Consider the following 24,354-nt stretch of genomic DNA (forward strand, 5'->3'; position numbering starts at 1 on the left):
TAGATTTGTCCTGTGACCATGGCAGCCATTGTTTTTCAAAATGACCACCAACCTGCTGTTATTTTACCAATAACTCAAGTTTTAGACCACCAAGGATCTTGATTCTGGCGACTAATCATTACATTTTCAAGGATGATCTTTCTCTGGGAGAGGTAAGGGCTTATTTCAGGTGCAGGTTGAGTTTCTACTGACAGGACATTAAAAGGAGGTGGGCTTTCTGGCCTTTGACTTGCCCCTTTCAGGTACAGATGCACAGTTTGACTTCACTGGCCACTGCAGGGAACTGTGGGGGAGAAACTTTGGTCTCTTGACACCCCGATTAGGTTCAGGGTTGTTTTTGGTGGAGACTTGCCTTTCATGACATCTTTGCTGCAGCAGTTGATCTCCTTATTGCCAGTGGTGGCACACTCTGGGTCTCTGGGGCATTGTATCTTGGTGGCCTCCTGCCAGTGTTTCTCCATCCTTCTCCTGAGCTCTGTGTTCTGGGGCTCTGTTATAGTCAACTTACATTGTCTTGGCTGGAGATTGCTTTCCTGCAGGGTCCAGCCCAGTCTTGTGCAGATGGCTGCTGGCCCACCTGGAGGCCCCAACCTCACTTGTTCGGTTGGTGTGATTAGGTGGGGTGGTCTTCCCCAATCAGGATGAGGGGTTTGACCCTTTCAAACGGCAGTCTGGCCAAGTGTCTGTATTTAGTTGTGAGTTTAGATACAGGATACGATTGCTCACCCAGCCCCAGGTGACATGAGGTGAAGGCTCCTTTGATTTGGTAACATTGCTTTGGTTGACATGCTGGGGACACAGAGAAAGACACTGATGCCTTCAGTGTCTGCACATCCTGCCTGATGGTCCTGAAGCCAAATCTTCTGTCTTCAGTCTTTCGCTCACTGTTCACTGCTCACTGTTCACCTCACCGAATTTAGCCCAAGGAGTTTGACCCCTAGTTTGGCCATAGACCCCCTAGTTTGGCCATAGCCACTTGCCCAAATGTGCCGACATGTGCTGACCTCATCACATCTGTGATGATGGCTATGGCCGTTTTTAGCCAATGTAGTGTTTTTTGTGCAAAACTAATGCTTGGAATGGATCCAGAATCATGAAAAGCCCCTAGTTTGACATGCTACTTAAAGCATAATGAAATTTAAAACATTTAGCCTTATATTGTTTGTTGATGGTACCCAACTTTCAGCAGCTGTCAAACATGCCCCTAGGGTGGTCAAATAGAAACCAATGTGGGATATGTTAGTAGACACCTTTACAAACATTGGTGAAGAAAATTCTTGGTAAGAAATGTATTCACAGATTTTATATTATTCTGATAATATTCCCTGAGTAAATTGGTAAAATAATAGCAGGTCCACCATTTTTTTAAATGTCTACCATCCATGGTCACAGGATAAATCTAAATAGTACAACTGTATTCCTCACCCTTGAAAATGTATGATTAGTCACCAGAATCAAGATCCTAGGTGGTGTAGAACTTGAGTTATTGGGAAATAACAGAAAGTTGGCGGCCATTTTGAAAAATGTCTACCATGGTCACAGGACAAATCTAAATAGTACCAATGTATCCCACATCCTTGAAAATGTATGATTAGTCACCAGAATCAAGATCCTAGGTGGTGTAGAACTTGAGTTATTGGGAAATAACAGAAAGTTGGCGGCCATTTTGAAAAATGGCTGCCATGTTCACAGGGCAAATCTAAATAGTACCACTGTATTCCTCATCCTTGAAAATGTGGGATTAGTCACCAGAATCAAGATCCTAGGTGGTCTAGAACCTAAATCAGTTAAACTTGTCAACTCCGTCAGATGTTCGTCAACTCCGTCAGACGTTCGTCCCGTGATGTTTTTGTTAATTTCCAAAGAAATAGAAAATTCGCTGTCAAATCTTTTGTGCTTATGTATTGAAACACCAACTGAAATGATACGTAATGATGATTTTTTTTTTTTTTTACATGGTTTTCATGTTATAATATTGAAAATAAAGGTTGAAATGACGGTTTTGAGAAATTGGATATTTCATAATAGTGTGATATTGGAACAAAATAATATTAAAAGATTTGTATTACTTAACTTGATTACTGAAAGCCATTATAAGATAACTGAGGACTTTATATTATTGTTGAAATGATAAAATTCAATTAAAAGGGATTTTAGTGTGTCTGACGGAGTTGACATGAATCAGGTATTAAGTGCATAAATGTCCCATTTTAGAAAGAAATGTTATGCGAAAAACCTGTTCCTTCTCAAGATTGGTAGTTGAGACCTGTGTCTACAAATACATCTATTTGATTTGAATGTATCTTAAAAAAAAAAAAAATCCAGTTTGAAAAAAGTTTTGTCCCTTATCTCAAGAATGGGTGATAGGTCAATAACTCTCTGGAATGCACTGCCCAAAAACATATTTTCTACAATACATAGCAAAATTACTTTAAAAAAGAATGTCAAGATATACCTAGCCAATTTGCCAAGTACATAACTGTGATTTGTAAATCTGTTCTTTTGATTTATAATGTGAATTTGTACTTTGTATCTGTGTTCTTTGTAAAAAAAATAATATATATATATTATTTTTTTCTGTTTTTATTTTAAATTGTATTTTTAGCTGTACAGTTGTATTGTATTTGTTTTATTCAGGACTCCAGGAAGACTAGAGGCTCAGTCATGTGTCTCTAATGGGGATCCTTCAATAAACATAAACATAAACATAGTATTTACCACAGGGGAAATAAGTCAAATAAATCACACCTTTGGTATTGCAGGACATTATACCCTTAATTATTTACCTTAATGGGGGTGTTTAAATAAAGTGGCTTTAAAAGTGCTGTGCATTGATCGCAAGCGCCACATTTATAATTCCCGTCTGGTATCGGGCTGAGACTGTGTTTTGAGTTAATATGAGGGGGGAGGTCAGAATGGACCAACGAATCTCTGAGATTTCAACCCCTATAAAAGTGGGTCAGAAAAGACATTGTGAAGCTGTGGGTCAGATTTAAAAATGTGCCAGTACTTGTTGAGAATGTGTTTAATTCATTCAGCTCTGGGCATCATTCTACTGGGGTGTTTGGTCAAAATCTTGTGGGTCTTTGCAGATGCGTTTAAGCCTGCAAAGCTGACTGTAAGGTAAGCTATTCAATGTGAGTGGATGGCAGCTGTCTGCGCTGAGAAGGCTGTTCCGATCAGTGGGTTTGTATTACACACTGTGGTTACATGTTTTATACATTGTGCCCTGAATGGAGGGTTTTTATTCACAATGCAATGTTTTATTAAGATGCAATTACAAACATTAAGATGTTTGTAATTGCAAGAGGTACTGCTTGGTGCACAGCTTTTTTTCACAGTAGGCCTTGCACGAGCCCATGATTGAACCCATGTCATGTCAAATGCAATGACATGTAAATAGGCTAACAGGGACCCTCAAATTCTCATAATAATAATTCCCGTTATAAATTCTTCCACTGGAGACTGACTAGCCTACTAGTGACTGGCGACCCTCAGCCAATCGCTGGGCTAAAAATAAACACTGCCATCATCTTCATCATCAGTTGTTGATAGAGGAGTGCACGGCATTACGCTCCTTCTGGAAGAGCTGCTGGCGGCTGCAAAGGTCACTCTGCGACCTACAGGAGACACAGTAGAACAACATGTGAATCAGCTAGTTTGTCATGTGATGAAGTAGTGTGCCATAAATAGTCCATATACAAGCTCACCACGCCTCACAGAAGCCGGGCTTTGGTGCAACAGGGGGAGGTCCACTTCTGCTGGGTCGTCGCCACGGAGTGATGGGGAGCCGATGGAGGTGGGGGGTGCGGAGCAGAGTGTGGAGGGGGAAGCAGATGTGGTTGAAGGGGGAGTTGGAGGCAGCTTTCCCTGTGCAGAGGGAGGACTCATGGAGGAGGTCTGGAGCCAAGGGGAGCGCGGGGGCTTTGGCGGGGCGGAAGGAGGCAGCTTTCCCTGTGCAGAGGGAGGACTCATGGAGGAGGTCTGGAGCCAAGGGGAGCGCGGGGGCTTTGGCGGGGCGGAAGGAGGCAGCTTTCCCTGTGCAGAGGGAGGACTCATGGAGGAGGTCTGGAGCCAAGGGGAGCGTGGGGGCTTTGGTGGGGGAGTAGGAGGCAGCTTTCCCTGTGCAGAGGGAGGACTCATGGTGGTCTGGAGCTCAGGGAAGCACTGGGGGGGTGGCGGGGCAGGAGGAGGCAGCTCTCCCTGTGCATAGGGAGGGCGCATCATGGAGGTCTGGTGCCGAGGGACGCGCCAGGGGGGTGGCGGGGGTTTAAAGTCAGGTGGGGGTGTTGAACAAGAAGATGAGGTGGGAGAAGGAGGAGGAGGAGGAATGACCATGAGCTCTCTCTGTGCAGAGGGAGGACTCATGGAGGAGGTCTGGAGCCAAGGGGAGCGTGGGGGCTTTGGCGGGGCGGAAGGAGGCAGCTCTCCCTGTGTGGAGGGAGGGCGCATCATGGAGGGCAGGGCCGCGGCCACTAACAGGACATACAGAATAAGAACAGCAAACATTAGGAGATATTATTTATTTCATTGGAGCTGAGTAGTGCATGTTTCAAAACTAAAAAGAAAGGCCCAATAGGCCTCACACATTGGAGGGCCCCCTAACAATTTCCACTAGGATAGATAGCAGCTGTTGATGCTGTTTGGATGTGCTTGTGGCTGCATGATTACCATTAACCATAATGTGTGTGTTTCACTTGCTGTGCTGAATGCCCTATTGCAGATAAAACGTATCCCTAATAGCAAATCTACACATTCATGTTACATTTATTATGTGCATCATCATCCCGCCACGGTCATGCACAGTCGAATGGTGTTCGACTGTGCATGGAAGTCGACAACTGTCTTACCTCCTTCGTCCTGGAAGGTCTGCCCATTGAAACCGTCTACTTGTCCTCCTGTCTGTGAACATTTTGAACAATGTGGAATAGATATGAGTATAGGTCAGTGATGAAACCCTTTCTTCTAACAAACACATGTTCGGTGGAAGCATAGACTCGAAACGACAACTCAGAAACGTCTCAAACATCAATGATATACAAAGTGGAGTTAATAATACCTGCTGATCTTGAGGAATCGCCATCTCTGTGGCCTCTGCCTGGTCTCTCAGTCCTCTGCAGCTCTTTCTGCATCTGGGTAGACATCTTGAGAGAGAGAGAGAGCGAGAGAGAGAAAAGCATGTCAACAATTATTGTTTAGTTAAATGATTATGGAATATTGTTTAATGTTTCAATTAAATAATTAAACATGATATAGAGAGATTGTAACACTGCACCTGATACAAAGAAATCTTGCAGTCAGAGCCACAACACCAGCCAGAAACGCAATGACGAGCATGACTGTCAGAAATTCCATCTTTTCCATCTTCCATCTTCCATCTGAGGGCAAACAAGCAAAGTTTCACAAGTGCAGTGTACAGTATACAGGCTACAGACTATAAAACTAACAATAGTTCATATACCTGTGACTTTGATGGGCTTTTTAATTGCAGTCCTTATTTGATGAGGGCGTCCATTCCTTTGACCGTTAACTCCAATTTGATAGGATCCAGACATGGAGATGCTGAGGTCATCGATGTGGACACTACAGTTATTTTTGCTGAGATCCGGCTCCATGAGCGTGAACTGGCCCTTAGCGGCATTGGCATCCTCGGAAACGAAGAGGATGTCATCCACCCCACATACAGGTTTAGATTCACACCTCATCAGAATTACAGACATGGGTTTGAAGTCAGCCGGATTAATGAAAGTACAGCCAATTACAGCACTGGTTCCATGTTCAGCTATGATGGCGTCTTCATTGTCGTAGAAGATGTACTTGCTGCCTGTTTAAAGCAAAGACATAGCCTACTGTAAGCAAATATCTTTAAATTATATAATGTATTCTATTCTTATATTCTAAAAACATTTCATGAGGAATTGTGAGTTAGTTAAAACCAAAACTTGTAAAAAAAAATATCGGAGCATAACTAAATAACTAACTAAATTAAATGTTTGTGTGACTGTGCGACAACAACTCAATAAAGACTATCCTACCTCTTATCACAACAGCGTGGAGCACCAAGATGAGAACCAGAATCTTCATTCTTCTGCTGTAGTTCCACAGCTCACCGTGTTCCTTTAAAAAGCACACACATATTCTGCAATTAATTCAAACTGAATACCTGGGGTGATCTTATAGTTTATGCAGAGTGAAAATATTCCTATTTTTATTTTAAATCAAGCAATTAGGGAGTCAGAGGTGCAATTTGAACTTTGCACCAAGGATTCATTTGCTGCAAAACAAACTGCACAGGAATGAGACTGCTCACACTATGGATATGAGACTTTGTGTGTGCGAGGCATGGAGTCACAAAAACATAGGATTAAATAAAGACAAACAAGACAAACAAAGACAAACAAAAGGCGAGTGTGATAATTATGACACCCACAATGATATATGTTGTCATATTTTATAGACTACCTCGACCATGTATAAGTTTAACCATAACTTATAGCCTATAGCCTATTTCATTTCAATTTTGGCAGTTGCTATGGTTGGCCACTAGAGGGTAATGTTTGTCTACATGATGGACGAGAGATTATTTTGCAGAACAGGCCTGCTGCCTGTTACATTACATAGGCCTGTTTGATTCCCTCTGAGGGAAGGTGTAGTTTACTGTAATTATTACTTCATACATTGTGGACATACATTGATTTACATTTTTATTCCACATTCTATGACAGGCTACTTTTGCTAGGGGCTTGTACTGTATATAGTTGTGTATATTCGTACGTCTCTAATTGTTTTGATGAATTGAAAATGGTGGGCCCTATTGTAAACGAGTGTAATGCTTTATGGTGTCGTCCACTCACAGTTAACAGTTGTTGTATTGAGTTGTACTTGAAATGTACTGTAATTCTGCAAACTGATAAATCAATCAATGAATCAAGAGGTGAAATCATGAGATGTATATGAGTCACTTAGACTTTTATCTAAGTAATAGTGTGTCCTAAAAATTTGAGGATATAATTTGAGGACGAAATGTCTCTCTCTCTCTCTCTCTCTCTCTCTCTTTCTCTCACAGAGGGGGGGGGGGGAGAGAGGTAGGGATTGGGTCATATCCCTCATGAACGGGTTTGGACTAGTATGTTCTTTTGGTGAAATACACCCACCTGAAAAACTATTTTAGTATGATAAGTAACGGTTTGTTATTTTCTCATAAATTATCAAATCGGAAACCGGATGGTGACCTTTCATGGGTGAGGTGTTGTTGAGTCAAGCATGAGAGAGAATTGAATAGCCTACAGTGTGCAGAGATGACCTTGCTTTACTTCAAATCAGATATTCAACCTGAAACATTGTTATTGTATATTGTGGAGACAAGCCATTTCACACTCATGAGGAAACTCTTTCAACTCAGCTTTTCACAGACATTTAATTTCTCATCAGGCCTTGAAGGTATGGGGGGGATCTGCCATGGCTCTGTGTCAACCAGGAGCCAATAGAGTGTCACAGTCCCGCCCCATGCGAGGGCACCGGAAGAGAATTTCCCATTCCTTTTTCCATATATGTTTCAAATGTATTCATTTAAAGACCCCAAAGACTTAAAGACCTTATTTATTTAAAGAAAGAAAAGGGGTTAAGCCTCGGAGTTGACAAATCATGACAATAAAAAATGGCACATTTTTTCCTTTTTTTAAGCTTTTCTTCTTTCTTCTTTGTTCGGCCCCAAAAAATTTTTTTATCGTCATGATTTGTCAACTTGACTGTTGGCTTTGTCCGAGGTATTTAAATAAATACTTTTTGAAAAGTCTATGGGAAAAACGTATGGGAAATTCTCTTCTGGTGCCCTTGCTGTTCTGAACAGGGGCGGCACTGCGACGCTCTATGGAGGGAGTGATAAGCATTTAGAGTAGACCATGCAGGCATGCTGTCATTTGGACACAAAGGATTGTTGTATAGCTATGACCTTGACACACACATGCACGCACGCGCACACACACACACACACACACACACACACACACACACACACACACACGTCGGAACTTACATCGGCTATGTTAAAAGGTTTCTGGGGGGGGAGACCCACAGCTTAATCGGGGCGTCTGGGCAGTGCATGCGTGTATGTGAGAAAGAGATCAGTTGAAGAAAGCTGCCATAGATTTGAAAGGTATACTGAAAAATGGCAAATGTATTGCATATTGAGGAATAAAGTTACACAGTTAAACAGAAAGAAAAAAATCACACCTGTGTGAACTGAGTGTTGCAACTCTCCTCCCCCCCCCCTCCTCTCTCTCTCTCTCTCTCTCTCTCTCTCTCTCTCTCTCTCTCTCTCTCATTAGCAGGCAACAGTGCAGCACGTGCAGCACTCTCTCTCTCTCTCTCTCTCTCTGTTTCTGGCACAACAGCGCCCCTACTGGTACTAATAGTCATTCTGGTGCTCATGGCCACATATATAGGCGGACACATAGGTGAACACGGACATTGCTGTTCCTTGGAGTGCAACTCCCCTCCCCCCTCTCCTCTCCTCTCCTCTCCTCTCCTCTCCTCTCTCTCTCTCTCTCTCTGTTTCTGGCACAGCAGTGCCCCTACTGGTACTCATAGTCATATACTGCAGACAAATTGTTATCTTATACTGACAAAGAAATGATGGTTGGAGCTGTATAGACTTTAGTGCAGGTGTTCCCAAACTTTTTTGGACCAGGTACCCCTTTTGGGGTAGATATTTTTCCAGGTACTCGGGGGGACACTGGGGAGGCACTCGGGGGGGACACTGTCTAAATGTACACGTCTAAATGTACACGTCTAAAATGTACACGTCTAAATGTAGACGTCTTCTCTTATGGGCATATCTTTTCAAATGGGGGTCCACAGGCTAAGTAGTGTCAATTTGGGGGTCCTTGACATGAAAAAGTTTGGGAACCACTGCTTTAAACACTTTAGCACTTTATGAACATGAACAAAATAGATGGGTCCCCCCTGGAACTCCCTCAGGTACCCCTGGGGGTCCCCGGACCCCACTTTGGGAACCACTGCTTTAGTGCAGCATTTGATGTTGTAGAATGGGGTTAATGTTAAGGAAATGATGTGCATATGGGTTTAACAACAATCAATTTGGATGAACAGTTATTTATCCAATAGGATGCAGTCTGTGTGTTTTTAATGGTTTACAGTGTGGTGTACCCCAGGGGAGCTGCCTTGGTCCTATACTTTACACAATATGTACAAATGACATGCCTTTTGTTTTTAGATTAGAGTCGTTGTACTGTATCTGCAGATGATTCCACTGTTTATTATGCATCACACTTCAATCTGAACTGAAACTATTGCTTGACTGGATGTCTTGTTCTGAATGTAGCCAAAACACTAAAAGTATAGTGTTTGTTCACTGCTAGAAATGCTACTAAGGAGGTTAGTCAGCTGTGCCTATCACTTAAAGGGATAGTTCAGATTTTTTTAACTTAAGTTGTATGAAATACTTGCCATTCATATAGTGGTTGCAACTGTATTAATTGATTGCCCGAGTCCCGTGGTGGGAGTTCTGCTCTGGTTTTGGTGAAATATCAAGTAGTTCCGGTCATTTTGTGGGGGGGTACTGGGGGCCACGCAGTAAAAGTAAATTAATCCACAAAACGAACGTCATTTGTATTGTTGACCTATTTCTAATAATATTAGTGCAACTTTCTTTATTCTTTTACCCCTATATCACACGGAACTATGTTTTTCGAGTCCATATCACTACGTCCAAAAAATTGTTCCATGTGATAGAGGGGTCAAAGTTGAACGAAAGTCACGCTAATATTTTAGAAATAGGTCAACAATACAAATTACGTTCGTTTTGTGGATTAATTTACTTTTACTGCGTGGCCCCAGTGCCCCCCCCCCCCACAAAATGAGTGGAACTACTTAATATTCACTAAAACCAGAGCAGAACTCCCACCACGGGACTCGGGCAATCAATTAATACAGTTGCAACCACTATCTTAAGTATTTCATACAACTTAAGTTCAAAAAATCTGAACTATCCCTTTAAGGACTCAAATATTGAACAGGTTCAAGAGGCAGTTTTGCTGGGTAACACACTCGATGGACAGCTAACGTAACATGGGAGAAACATATTGAAAATATTGTTAAGAAAATGGGCAGAGGAATAGCATGCATCAAAAGGTGTTCCTCGTTTTTGGCCCCAGCCTCTAGAGTGCTAGTGACACAGGCACACTAGTACATACTCAGTGGCGTGCACAGACATTTAGAGGGGCAGGTGCTCAACTGAAAAAAAAGGGCACCTTGTGCAGCGCGTGGAACCGGCTGGTTGCCTTGGTGTTAGCATTATGGTATGCTTTAGCTATTGAAAAATAGCAGATCTACAAGCTCATTGCGCACCACCGAGTGGCGCGCTACGAGCTTGTAGGTCTGCTAATTTTTTTTAAATCGAGGAACCACTGACATAGAAACATAGCTTTAGATTGTGGGGGCCTAAATAATATAGTAGAAGCGTTTTTATCAAGAATTGATCAATGTCACCATGGTCCACACATTACAAATTAAGAAGAGCACATTGCCAAAAGGAGCACCCCTAGTGTCTATCTGTGCACGCCACTGCTAGTACTAGTACTGGTACTAGTACTAGTACTAGTACTGGTACTAGTACTAGCTTCAAATAGCTCAGAATAAATCTACAAGGCTTGCACTGCACTGTCCAGTGGGTGCGAGGCAGAGTACAGACTGCCAAACACTGTTCAGAAGAATACAACTGCTGCACATGCGGACCCAACACACACACAGGACAAAAAATAATTGATCACATACTTCACCCTACTAGACAGATTTTTTTGTTTACGCCACTGAAGGATAAATTTAACATCACCTTCTCCAGATAGACAGACTGCCCATAATAGCTGAGAGAGAACAGTATTTAGCCAACTTCTTTTTTGCATTTAGTTTTTTGGAATCTCCCCAATTGCAATCTTCACAAGTCTGTGAAAATTGCTCAGTCTCCCACACAGTACACAGGACAATAAGGCCTTAATACGTACATGAATTCCACCAAAGGCTGGTACAGTATTTCACAAGTTTGGATGTAAGTCAAGTTTCTGTCCACACACACGTGGGGCAGCGGTGGCCGAACGGTTTGCGGAGCGGTCCTGATATCGGAAGGTCGCTATAGTTCATATCCCCGGCCGGCACGTTATAAAATGACCACCGCTGAAGTGCCCTTGGACAAGGCATTTAACCCCTACCATCAAATGTTCTATATGAGCAGGGCCTGGCTGTAAAAACAAGTTCTTGAGCTTAGTCCAGTTACCCTGGGTAAACATCTATACCTTTCCTTTCCTTACTCCAAATTACACCATGAAGACAAAACATCACATGAATAATATTCATAATAGGATAATATAATACCTACTGTATAGCTATCATGCTTTCATTGAAGGAACACATCAAAGAACTGTTGTCTATTAGGCTATTAAACAACATCGTTTTGATTTGAAAATCAATGGTTCAAAATATAGCTAGGCCCTGATCAAGGCTATATGGACCAGAGCTAGGCCTTCCATGACCATCATCCTCCATCATTCCATCATCTCAGAAATTTTCTAAATATGAATTTAAGCTGCTATAGGCATATGGAATATCCATGCAGGCCTCTTGTATATAGCAGATTAATAACAACATGTATATAATATTGGGCACATACCTTTCTCTGTCTCTCCGTCTTGCCTGCTCCCTGTCTGTCTGGAGGGGACCAAAATGCAACTGAATCTGAAAGCCATTATTGTGTGAGGACTCGGAGGTGTGATCACGTGATGCGTCCAGTGATTGGTGGTGAAAGTTTGATAAGAAAAAGATACAAACTTGTCTATTCCGTGTCTCATGACGCAGCCAGGTGTGTGTGTGTGTGTGTGTGTGTGTGTGTGTGTGTGTGTGTGTGTGTGTGTGTGTGTGTGTGTGTGTGTGTGTGTACCAAGTACACACACAGTATGATACTGTAGTTGATACAGTGTATCATAGAGTTATAATAATCTGCTGTAGGCCTATAGCTCATGCCGGGAACTGCAGGTGTGGCTTACAAAAGGATTAAACCAAAACCTTGTATATAGGCTCCATGTCAATGTATGTCCTTTCTTTGCAATTATCAATATTCTATTGCCTTTTTTTTACAGTAGTATAGCTTGTATTTACATTGCTTTATCACACTTTATCATGTCAAGGACCCCCAGATTGACACGGGACCCCCCCCCCCCCCCATTTTAAACTACATGCCAAGGACCCCCCCATAAGAGAAGGTTTTTACGGCTCAGATCTACAAGCTCATAGCGCGCGCTACGAGCTTGTAGATCTGCTATTTTTTGAAAAATCAAAGAACGACTGACATTTTTAGAATCTGATCTCGGGTCAGAATGGGTTAATCAGACCAGTGTGTGTCCAGTGGAAACCTCGTATGAATCTGATCTCAGGTCAGAATGGGTTAATGACATCTCTGGGACCCCAATGCATATTGTAAAGTCAATGTTAATTTAACTCTGAGAGTGTACAAATGAACCCATTTGTACACTCTCAGAGAGTTAAATTAACTGTCTTAGTTACAGACCCATAAGGGTCATGCAGTCTCAGTCCACTAGATGGAGGCATAGGATAGATTTAACTTTGTTTCAGTAATAAATGGCTGGGCTGTAAGGTTTGACTGAATGGGTGTAGAATGCAGGTCAATGCAAAATCTGCTAAGAGGACTGTATTTATCAGACTACAATGAGTTTCCTGTGTTATTTTACCTTGGGGTGGTATTTGTTTGACACTATATTGTAAGATTGATGATTGATTGCTAGTTGGCTCCAGGGTATAGGGAGCATGCTAACTGGGTTTGTGTGGGGAACACACCAACTTGACTTTGTATATAGAGACACTTATGTTTAATTATATTATGGAGATAATTTATATTGTGTATTATGTGACTCTAAAATGTATTATGAATGAACTGTGAAGGGGTTCCCGCCCAAAGTTGGTTAGTTTGTTTGAGCCGAAGAGAGTGCTGTGAGGAACTCCCTCTGGTGTGTTTTAGATGTGTTTGGTTTTCGTGCTTTTTATGCTTGTGTTTTTGTACATTTGCACGTTTTTATTTGAAATTACTTTTTTTTTTTTTTGATTAATTTTTGCTTATGAGTCTGATAGTCTAGTTTGATTTAGTTAATTACTGTTATTGTGGAGTTATATTTTGTATAACCTTTCATCTCTCCACTGGCTATGCTAATCAAGGACCTGCAGCTATTAAAGGCCTGCACCTGGGGTGGGTGTGGCTACCTAATTAAGAGCCTATATAGCAGAGTGTTTGCAGGAGAAGCAGCAGAGCGTGTTTGGAAGAGGAGAGAGAAGGAGCTGAGGAGTCCAGGGCAGGGCAGGGCAGGGCAGCTACTGACCATGCATGGGCCAATAAGGGCCAGGATCGCAGCTGGGGGCCAGTCGTATAGCTGTTGACTGTTGACAATTATTAGGCCTAATAGTACAGAACATATAAACAATACAAAGACAGTTGTCATGTTGCACACATGCCTAAAAATTGCTGATATTTGCGCCGCCCTCGTTGAAAACAATATGTATTTCAAACTCCAGCTTATTGTCTCACTCCAGTGCTGCATGAACAGCACTCATATTTTTGTGCCCCCTCAATGGCACACCTCTCCAATGGCTCTGCGGGCCAGTTGTATAGCCAGACCCTTGGACATAGGGCTGCGAATCTTTAGGTGTCCCACGATTCGATTCGATTCCGATTCTTGGGGTGACTATTCGATTCAAAAACGATCTTTTCGATTTTTCCGATTCTCGATTCAAAAAAGATTTTTTTCGATTCTAAAGCAGTCTTTTATTTTTTATTAAAAACAATTAAATAGAATTTTAGCATGATCTACTCCAGTCTTCTGGCATGAAAGCAGAGTACATTTAGTACGAGTATGATTTAAACACACAAAGGTTAAATCCAAGAGTAAGAAGTTAAGAACATGTCTCATTTATTTAGCTTGCACAAATTTGAACCAGTACAAAAGTTACAAAATCTCTTCTCACTCAATACCAGAACAATACATTAGTATTAAAACAGGTGTAAAATAAATACAATTGGCAGGCTTAGCTTAGCTGGTAGTAAATGCACTATGCAGAAACCCAGGCCATAATGCATTGCATGCACAGGTAATTTTTTTTTTAGAAAAATCGATTTTTGGAAAATGAGAATCGATTCTGAATCGGACGGCATTAGAATCGCGATTCTAACTCGAATCGATTTTTTTTGACAGGCCTACTTGGACACGTACAGTAAATGCCACAGACCCCCATAGTGTGTGCCTGCCCGGGCCTTGCCCGTGGTGGGCTGCCCAGAGATGGAACGCGGACAGACGACGAGAGACGAGAGGAGACACTGAGACGAGAGACGAGCAGAGACGCCATGCTGCAGCGTGCCGTGGACAGACGGTAGTCCACCACAATGGATGATGGAGGACGGCGACCTTAACGCTGACTGAGGAGGACCAGGGAGGAGGAAGAATCACCGCTCTGGCTCTCCCCGGTACGTCTTCAAACGACACCAATACTCGTAGTCCCTGCTTGTGTTAGCTGGATATATAGAATTCACTTGTCTCGAATCTGTGACTGCATGGCGTCTTCCTAGTCCTCCCCAGCCCACTCCCCCCAGCCTTTTAATCATTCAGTTGTCCTATACAAAACCAGTGTTGCCTTGGTTATATTTTTATCGTTTTAACGGAGGAGCAGGCCTCTTAAAAAGGTGGCGTGGGCGGCTGTTTTTAAGCTTTGCACCTCTGCACTTTAACCCAATTATTTACTTGTATTTTTATCGTTATTTTATTAATTTATAAGTATACAAGTATGCAAGTTGCTGCACTGTCGTCAAACCCTAAAGCCATTCCAAGTTCCAACCTATCAAAATGAGCGGTTGGAACATTGAAATGCCCTTCCTTTCAACATCGTTGCGACGTGTTGTGAGCTTGTAGACCCGCTATTTGGTTCCCTCTGAATGTTCGCCTCCAAACGAGGATGCTACTGTATAGGTTTCAAGCAGTTTAACCTCTCTTTCCAGACCTGATTTCTTGTCGAGACACAAAGATCCACTTCTATTATTTACAGCCCGTCAATAATGCATGCAGAGCATCTGTTGGACGATTCACATGTCCTGCTGAGCCTTTATCGCGGCGTGAAAATCATGATCACTCTTTGTCACTCTCTCTCTCTCTCGTAGGCAAAAAGGTCTTCATCAATATATGCATGAGCACCTTTTTAGAAAGTAAAAGATTAGTGTTCATTCAGTAGATCCTGTGGACAGATGTAATTTCCTAGGACGATAGTAAATAATAAAAAAATAAATCGCCATATATATTTTGTAAAATAAATTCCATATTTAGCCCCATGCTCGAATGCTCCCGCCCCCCCTGTCAAAAACAGCTAAAATCCCTAAAACAAATGAAAGCAGCAAATTCCATATTTAGCCCCATGCACAAACGGCCAAGGCTCCAAGAACAGTCCAACGATACAGTTTAAGGGTTTTTATTTCTCTCCAAACTCCTCCACAAAAACCCCAGACATATTTTTACAGTGCAAAAAGGAAAATAGGATAATATCAAAAAATAATACTGGCCAAAAATAGAGAAATAGTCAAACTAAACACTTGAGGAAAACGCACATTTAAATTGTAATGCTTCGCCATACTGAGAAAAACAAAGGGAAGCTCCGCACAGTCAGATCTGCACACAATCAATGTATTTATTTAGCAAGCTTTCGGTCTACTGACCTTCTTCAGGCCATACAGAAGTGTCACTGGCTGAAAATAACCGATCTACAAGCCTGTGAGTTTATAGATTATTGGCTATGTTCGGCTCATGACACTACAAAATATAAATTTGGCTTAACCTAAAAGTAAACAAAATATTCAAAGCATAAATAAACAAAGTGGACATAAAGGCATCAGCCTTATCTCTGTATATACAGGCAGTGTTTTTGGCAGCAAATTCAGTCATATTTTAGTCACCTGAATGTGTTAGTGTTAGTCTAGTTTTAGTCGATTAAATGTCAAAAGATTTTAGTCGACTAAATCTGCAGTTAATTTAGTCGCCTAAGATGTATTTTAGCGGGCCTTGATGGCGTTTTAATAATGGCGTAATTTTACTACATGCAACTAATTGTAAAATGACTTGGTGGATCTCTTGTCCACTAGTCACTTTTTTTGTGACTTTTTGTCAGTATATTTAGTCTCAGTTTTAGTCATCATTGCTTAGTTTTCATGTAGTTTCCATTTAGTTTTCGTCAGTGAACATTTTTCGTCTTAGTTTTAGTCAACGAAAACAACACTGCTTACAGGCTAGAGTGCCAGTGGCTCCATATAGATGACAGCCTGCAGAGCTCTTAGCAGGGTTGGAATAAAGTGCTATACATTAATACTGTTCACAGAGTCTGTTAACCTGCACATAAATCCATACACAGGTTTCGTAACACAGCAGGACAAGTGGGTACATTGATTTCCACAGCAGTATAATTTTTTTGCAGGCAGCCCTTTTTGTAGTGTCGCCACAAGTGGGCAGTGTATGCCCACTTGTAAAATAAATAGGCTCTAAAAAGTAAGATTTTCACTGGAACCGAGCAGAATTTGTACATGCTTCAGATTAAGAAGTGAGAGGTAACACGGTGAGCCGCAGCCAAGCCGCGCCCGGGAATAATTTGATTAGTTGACTATAGTGCTATGTCTACATAAAATGCTATCTCTAAATTACATAAATTGAGGCTATGCATACGCCTGTAAGGTCGTCAAGGCTAGGGCAAGTGCTACGGGCTAAAATGGAGTCTGAAGAGGTGGGTTCAGACTACGGTGAGAGATTGGGAGTGAATCTGCAGTTCTGATTGCAATGGGAAGTGCATTCCATAGTTCTGTAGCCAGAAGGGAGAAGAGATTGGGACGTGTGGAGCGTTGTCGTTTTTAGCGAAGGTACTTCCAGCTTCCCTGCGTCGGTTGATCTGAGCGAGCGGGAGGGTTACATACCTTTTGGTTGCTTTGAAGGCTAGCATCAGACTTTTGTACTCTGTGCGGGCGGTGACCGGGAGCCAATGGAGGGAGCGGAGAAGGGGGAGCCATGAGAATTTTGGCTGGTTGTAGACCGGGCGAGCTTCAGCATTTTGGATCAATTGGAGAGGCTTAAGTGAACATGCCGGTAGTAGACCAGTGAGGAGGGAGTTATAGTAGTCAAGTTTTGATATGACTGATGTCTGGATATGGAGCTGGGTTGACTCCTGGGTGAGGAAGAGTCTAGGTTGTTGAAGGTTAGCCTACAGGATCGAGTGGACGCTGTAATGTGTGCTTTGAACTGAAGCCAAATGGACCCATATGGCCCTATAACTCTGAGAGTGCACAAGTGGACCCTCATTTGGTTCCATTTGTACACTCCCAGAGTTGAATTAACACTGAGGATTTTACAGGGTAGATGCAGACCTTGGGACCTTGAAATATAAAATGGAATAAATAAAACCTTGAGCATCACTTAAAGGACCACGTACTTCACCACTTTTCAACTTATCTTCATATAATAGGTCCTCACTAATAATCATGATAAAATGGCACAATTTATTTCTACTCAGTCTGTTTCTCATAGGAGGGCTTTACAAGAATGTTTAGATTTGTATTATCGTGAGAACGATGGCTTCCATTTTCGTATTGCAACTTTTCAGGACTAGAAAGTCTGCAGTTTCTATTAGCTTGTATTCCCCATCGATGATGTGACTGGTGGACGGGTTTTTGAACTCCCCACAGCCCTCCTATGAGACACAGACTGAGTAGAAAAAAATTGTCCCATTTTATTATGATTATTAGTGAGGACCTATTATATGAAGATAGGTTGAAAAGTGGTGAAGTGGTCCTTTAAGTTCCAAGATGGATATTCATCTCCCCCCCGCCAAGCAATATCTCTTTCACATCAAGTACATAACTTACAATTGTGTATAAACATCCCTGATTAAAACAAATAAAAAATCTCGTCTTGAGCGCTTTTTGAGGAATATTGAGCTGAACATGAAATTAAAGATTACAAAACAGGTGAAGTGACACAGCTGCTCATGCAGGCTGATTTAGTGCTCCCCTTCCAGGTAGGACTCCAGGAACTTCTGCAGATCCTCCACCAGACTGTGGAAGTCAGGCCTTTTCTCTGGCACTGGGTGCCAGCACGGGTACATGACCATGTACCTGCATGGTGGAAACAGGGAGTGATAGTGAGTGAGTGAGTGTGAGTTAGGCTTGATTTTGACAGCAAATGTTTAGTTTAGTTTTAGTCATAGTGTTTGCTTGAATAGTTTTCATACAAGGTTTCCTCCCCGACAGCAACGATGGTGCTGCAGTCAGTCAGTGGTACAGGGCACAATGCGTCATGTCAACTTCTCCATCAAACTAAAACAGGTTGGATGATGATGATATTCATGACATTTACCTGATTAAAGGGCTGAAGGGAGTCCCAGCTGGTCCTCTGGGTGTCGTGGACTGGATCCGGACGACGGGGTTTTGGTCCTGAGACACACTGGCCCATGATGGACAGTCGCTCGGTTGGTTAGGGACGGGTAACTGGTCGTTGGTCCGAGTCGGACGGTCAGTTAGTTGGTCAGTTGGTTGTTTTTGTCGGTCGGTAGTACTTGTAGTGATAACTGGTTATCGCTCTCTCTCTTTCCGTGGCATCTCTCTCCTCTCTCGCTACAAGACTACACCTGCTCTTCTCGCATCGACTGTATTTACCGGCGAAGCGTTCAAAGGTCTGGCCAATCGTTGAGTTGACCAATCAGAATCAGGAATGATTATCATTTTTATTTTCATTTACCTAATTTCTCCTTTCATTGAACTGAATATGTGATTGGTTAGCCGATTTGCTCTTATACATATCGTTGCTGTCGGGGGGGAAACATTTTTAATTTAATATTTTGGGCATAAATCAGTGCTATATTGAACACCCTTTACGACTGTGTGTTTTCGAAAATATTGAACTAATTGAAAGTAGTAAAATGTGCTTTGGACAAAACCTCTTAACTCCATTGGACCCTCAAAATGTCTGCTAAAGCAACTAACTCCACCACCTCTCATGGAAGTAATTGACATTTACATAAAGTTACAACACCAACTTTGATGAGGCTGTATTGCTTTGTTTTAAAAATATATGGTTTTCTTTATTTCCTGAAAAATGTATATTTTTCATTTCCTTCATTTCCTTTTGGAGTTATGCAGTTTCCTCCCGACAGCAGAGATATGACGCAAGTCATCCCTTCGTTCATTGTCAATGGCATTTAATGTTTGTTACCACAAATTTACGTCATATTTGTCGGACAATCAGACATATGACCTAATTTCTCCTTTCATTCTCAATGGCAAATATGAGACGTGTGGGGACAAAAGCTGTATATAGGAGGGTCCAGTGCCCCTCAAAAACACTGACAGATCTAAGCAAGACTTTAATCTACCTCCAGGGGTAATATGCTGTACATGTCTGACAATGGGATAGTTCCATAGAGTTGATAGTTCCAATGTGTGGAACTATGGGAGTCAACGCTAGTGGCGCCACTCTTTTACTTTAGAATACAAAATATAAACTAATGTGACTGTCTGGATGCCAAATGTTAGACAAACCCACCTCTTGTCTGATGCTGCATAAAATATATTTAAAAAAAAATAACCCTGGTTCTCTTCACGTCTCACACCTGACAGGAGACACTTGACCAATAGGGTGAAGTGGACACCTTCCTTGGATATCTGGGCACCTCGTTGTGAAATTGGATATTTTGTCCAAAATGTTAAAAGATTAGGCCTATAGCCTACTATATATTTGAAAATAAATGTCTTTAATAAGTAAAATAAAGTAGGCCTACACATGATCATTATACATTGCTTAAACATTCGATAATTAAGGTCTAATATAATATTTCCACAAATTGCTACAAAACCTATTTTGGAGCATATACTGTAAAAACTAATTTGAAAGATACAATTAGGTCTGATAATGATGTAGCCTACCGTGCATGTTCACATCATGTATACTTTAATACTTAAAATATATGTAATTATTTTACATTTTGGACAAAATAGCCAATTTTTTTTCTTTTTAAACTTTTTTTTTTTTTTTAAACTAGTTTTTTTCAACCAAGGTTCATGTTTTAGGTTGTTATTAGAGAAAGTAAAAGATTAGTGTTCATTCAGTAGATCCTGTGGACAGATGTAATTTCCTAGGACGATAGTAAATAATTAAAAAAAAAATCGCCATATATATTTTGTAAAATAAATTCCATATTTAGCCCCATGCTCGAATGCTCCTGCCCCCCCTGTCAAAAACAGCTAAAATCCCTAAAACAAATGAAAGCAGCAAATTCCATATTTAGCCCCATGCACAAACGGCCAAGGCTCCAAGAACAGTCCAACGATACAGTTTAAGGGTTTTTATTTCTCTCCAAACTCCTCCACAAAAACCCCAGACATATTTTTACAGTGCAAAAAGGAAAATAGGAAAATATCAAAAAATAATACTGGCCAAAAATAGAGAAATAGTCAAACTAAACACTTGAGGAAAACGCACATTTAAATTGTAATGCTTCGCCATACTGAGAAAAATAAAGGGAAGCTCCGCACAGTCAGATCTGCACACAATCAATGTATTTATTTAGCAAGCTTTCGGTCTACTGACCTTCTTCAGGCCATACAGAAGTGTCACTGGCTGAAAATAACCGATCTACAAGCCTGTGAGTTTATAGATTATTGGCTATGTTCGGCTCATGACACTACAAAATATAAATTTGGCTTAACCTAAAAGTAAACAAAATATTCAAAGCATAAATAAACAAAGTGGACATAAAGGCATCAGCCTTATCTCTGTATATACAGGCAGTGTTTTTGGCAGCAAATTCAGTCATATTTTAGTCACCTGAATGTGTTAGTGTTAGTCTAGTTTTAGTCGATTAAATGTCAAAAGATTTTAGTCGACTAAATCTGCAGTTAATTTAGTCGCCTAAGATGTATTTTAGCGGGCCTTGATGGCGTTTTAATAATGGCGTAATTTTACTACATGCAACTAATTGTAAAATGACTTGGTGGATCTCTTGTCCACTAGTCACTTTTTTTGTGACTTTTTGTCAGTATATTTAGTCTCAGTTTTAGTCATCATTGCTTAGTTTTCATGTAGTTTCCATTTAGTTTTCGTCAGTGAACATTTTTCGTCTTAGTTTTAGTCAACGAAAACAACACTGCTTACAGGCTAGAGTGCCAGTGGCTCCATATAGATGACAGCCTGCAGAGCTCTTAGCAGGGTTGGAATAAAGTGCTATACATTAATACTGTTCACAGAGTCTGTTAACCTGCACATAAATCCATACACATGTTTCGTAACACAGCAGGACAAGTGGGTACATTGATTTCCACAGCAGTATAATTTTTTTGCAGGCAGCCCTTTTTGTAGTGTCGCCACAAGTGGGCAGTGTATGCCCACTTGTAAAATAAATAGGCTCTAAAAAGTAAGATTTTCACTGGAACCGAGCAGAATTTGTACATGCTTCAGATTAAGAAGTGAGAGGTAACACGGTGAGCCGCAGCCAAGCCGCGCCCGGGAATAATTTGATTAGTTGACTATAGTGCTATGTCTACATAAAATGCTATCTCTAAATTACATAAATTGAGGCTATGCATACGCCTGTAAGGTCGTCAAGGCTAGGGCAAGTGCTACGGGCTAAAATGGAGTCTGAAGAGGTGGGTTCAGACTACGGTGAGAGATTGGGAGTGAATCTGCAGTTCTGATTGCAATGGGAAGTGCATTCCATAGTTCTGTAGCCAGAAGGGAGAAGAGATTGGGACGTGTGGAGCGTTGTCGTTTTTAGCGAAGGTACTTCCAGCTTCCCTGCGTCGGTTGATCTGAGCGAGCGGGAGGGTTACATACCTTTTGGTTGCTTTGAAGGCTAGCATCAGACTTTTGTACTCTGTGCGGGCGGTGACCGGGAGCCAATGGAGGGAGCGGAGAAGGGGGAGCCATGAGAATTTTGGCTGGTTGTAGACCGGGCGAGCTTCAGCATTTTGGATCAATTGGAGAGGCTTAAGTGAACATGCCGGTAGTAGACCAGTGAGGAGGGAGTTATAGTAGTCAAGTTTTGATATGACTGATGTCTGGATATGGAGCTGGGTTGACTCCTGGGTGAGGAAGAGTCTAGGTTGTTGAAGGTTAGCCTACAGGATCGAGTGGACGCTGTAATGTGTGCTTTGAACTGAAGCCAAATGGACCCATATGGCCCTATAACTCTGAGAGTGCACAAGTGGACCCTCATTTGGTTCCATTTGTACACTCCCAGAGTTGAATTAACACTGAGGATTTTACAGGGTAGATGCAGACCTTGGGACCTTGAAATATAAAATGGAATAAATAAAACCTTGAGCATCACTTAAAGGACCACGTACTTCACCACTTTTCAACTTATCTTCATATAATAGGTCCTCACTAATAATCATGATAAAATGGCACAATTTATTTCTACTCAGTCTGTTTCTCATAGGAGGGCTTTACAAGAATGTTTAGATTTGTATTATCGTGAGAACGATGGCTTCCATTTTCGTATTGCAACTTTTCAGGACTAGAAAGTCTGCAGTTTCTATTAGCTTGTATTCCCCATCGATGATGTGACTGGTGGACGGGTTTTTGAACTCCCCACAGCCCTCCTATGAGACACAGACTGAGTAGAAAAAAATTGTCCCATTTTATTATGATTATTAGTGAGGACCTATTATATGAAGATAGGTTGAAAAGTGGTGAAGTGGTCCTTTAAGTTCCAAGATGGATATTCATCTCCCCCCCGCCAAGCAATATCTCTTTCACATCAAGTACATAACTTACAATTGTGTATAAACATCCCTGATTAAAACAAATAAAAAATCTCGTCTTGAGCGCTTTTTGAGGAATATTGAGCTGAACATGAAATTAAAGATTACAAAACAGGTGAAGTGACACAGCTGCTCATGCAGGCTGATTTAGTGCTCCCCTTCCAGGTAGGACTCCAGGAACTTCTGCAGATCCTCCACCAGACTGTGGAAGTCAGGCCTTTTCTCTGGCACTGGGTGCCAGCACGGGTACATGACCATGTACCTGCATGGTGGAAACAGGGAGTGATAGTGAGTGAGTGAGTGTGAGTTAGGCTTGATTTTGACAGCAAATGTTTAGTTTAGTTTTAGTCATAGTGTTTGCTTGAATAGTTTTCATACAAGGTTTCCTCCCCGACAGCAACGATGGTGCTGCAGTCAGTCAGTGGTACAGGGCACAATGCGTCATGTCAACTTCTCCATCAAACTAAAACAGGTTGGATGATGATGATATTCATGACATTTACCTGATTAAAGGGCTGAAGGGAGTCCCAGCTGGTCCTCTGGGTGTCGTGGACTGGATCCGGACGACGGGGTTTTGGTCCTGAGACGCACTGGCCCATGATGGACAGTCGCTCGGTTGGTTAGGGACGGGTAACTGGTCGTTGGTCCGAGTCGGACGGTCAGTTAGTTGGTCAGTTGGTTGTTTTTGTCGGTCGGTAGTACTTGTAGTGATAACTGGTTATCGCTCTCTCTCTTTCCGTGGCATCTCTCTCCTCTCTCGCTACAAGACTACACCTGCTCTTCTCGCATCGACTGTATTTACCGGCGAAGCGTTCAAAGGTCTGGCCAATCGTTGAGTTGACCAATCAGAATCAGGAATGATTATCATTTTTATTTTCATTTACCTAATTTCTCCTTTCATTGAACTGAATATGTGATTGGTTAGCCGATTTGCTCTTATACATATCGTTGCTGTCGGGGGGGAAACATTTTTAATTTAATATTTTGGGCATAAATCAGTGCTATATTGAACACCCTTTACGACTGTGTGTTTTCGAAAATATTGAACTAATTGAAAGTAGTAAAATGTGCTTTGGACAAAACCTCTTAACTCCATTGGACCCTCAAAATGTCTGCTAAAGCAACTAACTCCACCACCTCTCATGGAAGTAATTGACATTTACATAAAGTTACAACACCAACTTTGATGAGGCTGTATTGCTTTGTTTTAAAAATATATGGTTTTCTTTATTTCCTGAAAAATGTATATTTTTCATTTCCTTCATTTCCTTTTGGAGTTATGCAGTTTCCTCCCGACAGCAGAGATATGACGCAAGTCATCCCTTCGTTCATTGTCAATGGCATTTAATGTTTGTTACCACAAATTTACGTCATATTTGTCGGACAATCAGACATATGACCTAATTTCTCCTTTCATTCTCAATGGCAAATATGAGACGTGTGGGGACAAAAGCTGTATATAGGAGGGTCCAGTGCCCCTCAAAAACACTGACAGATCT

Source organism: Protomyctophum bolini (assembly GCF_963924005.1).
Source record: "Protomyctophum bolini genome assembly, chromosome: 6".
Classification (NCBI taxonomy): Eukaryota; Metazoa; Chordata; class Actinopteri; order Myctophiformes; family Myctophidae; genus Protomyctophum; species Protomyctophum bolini.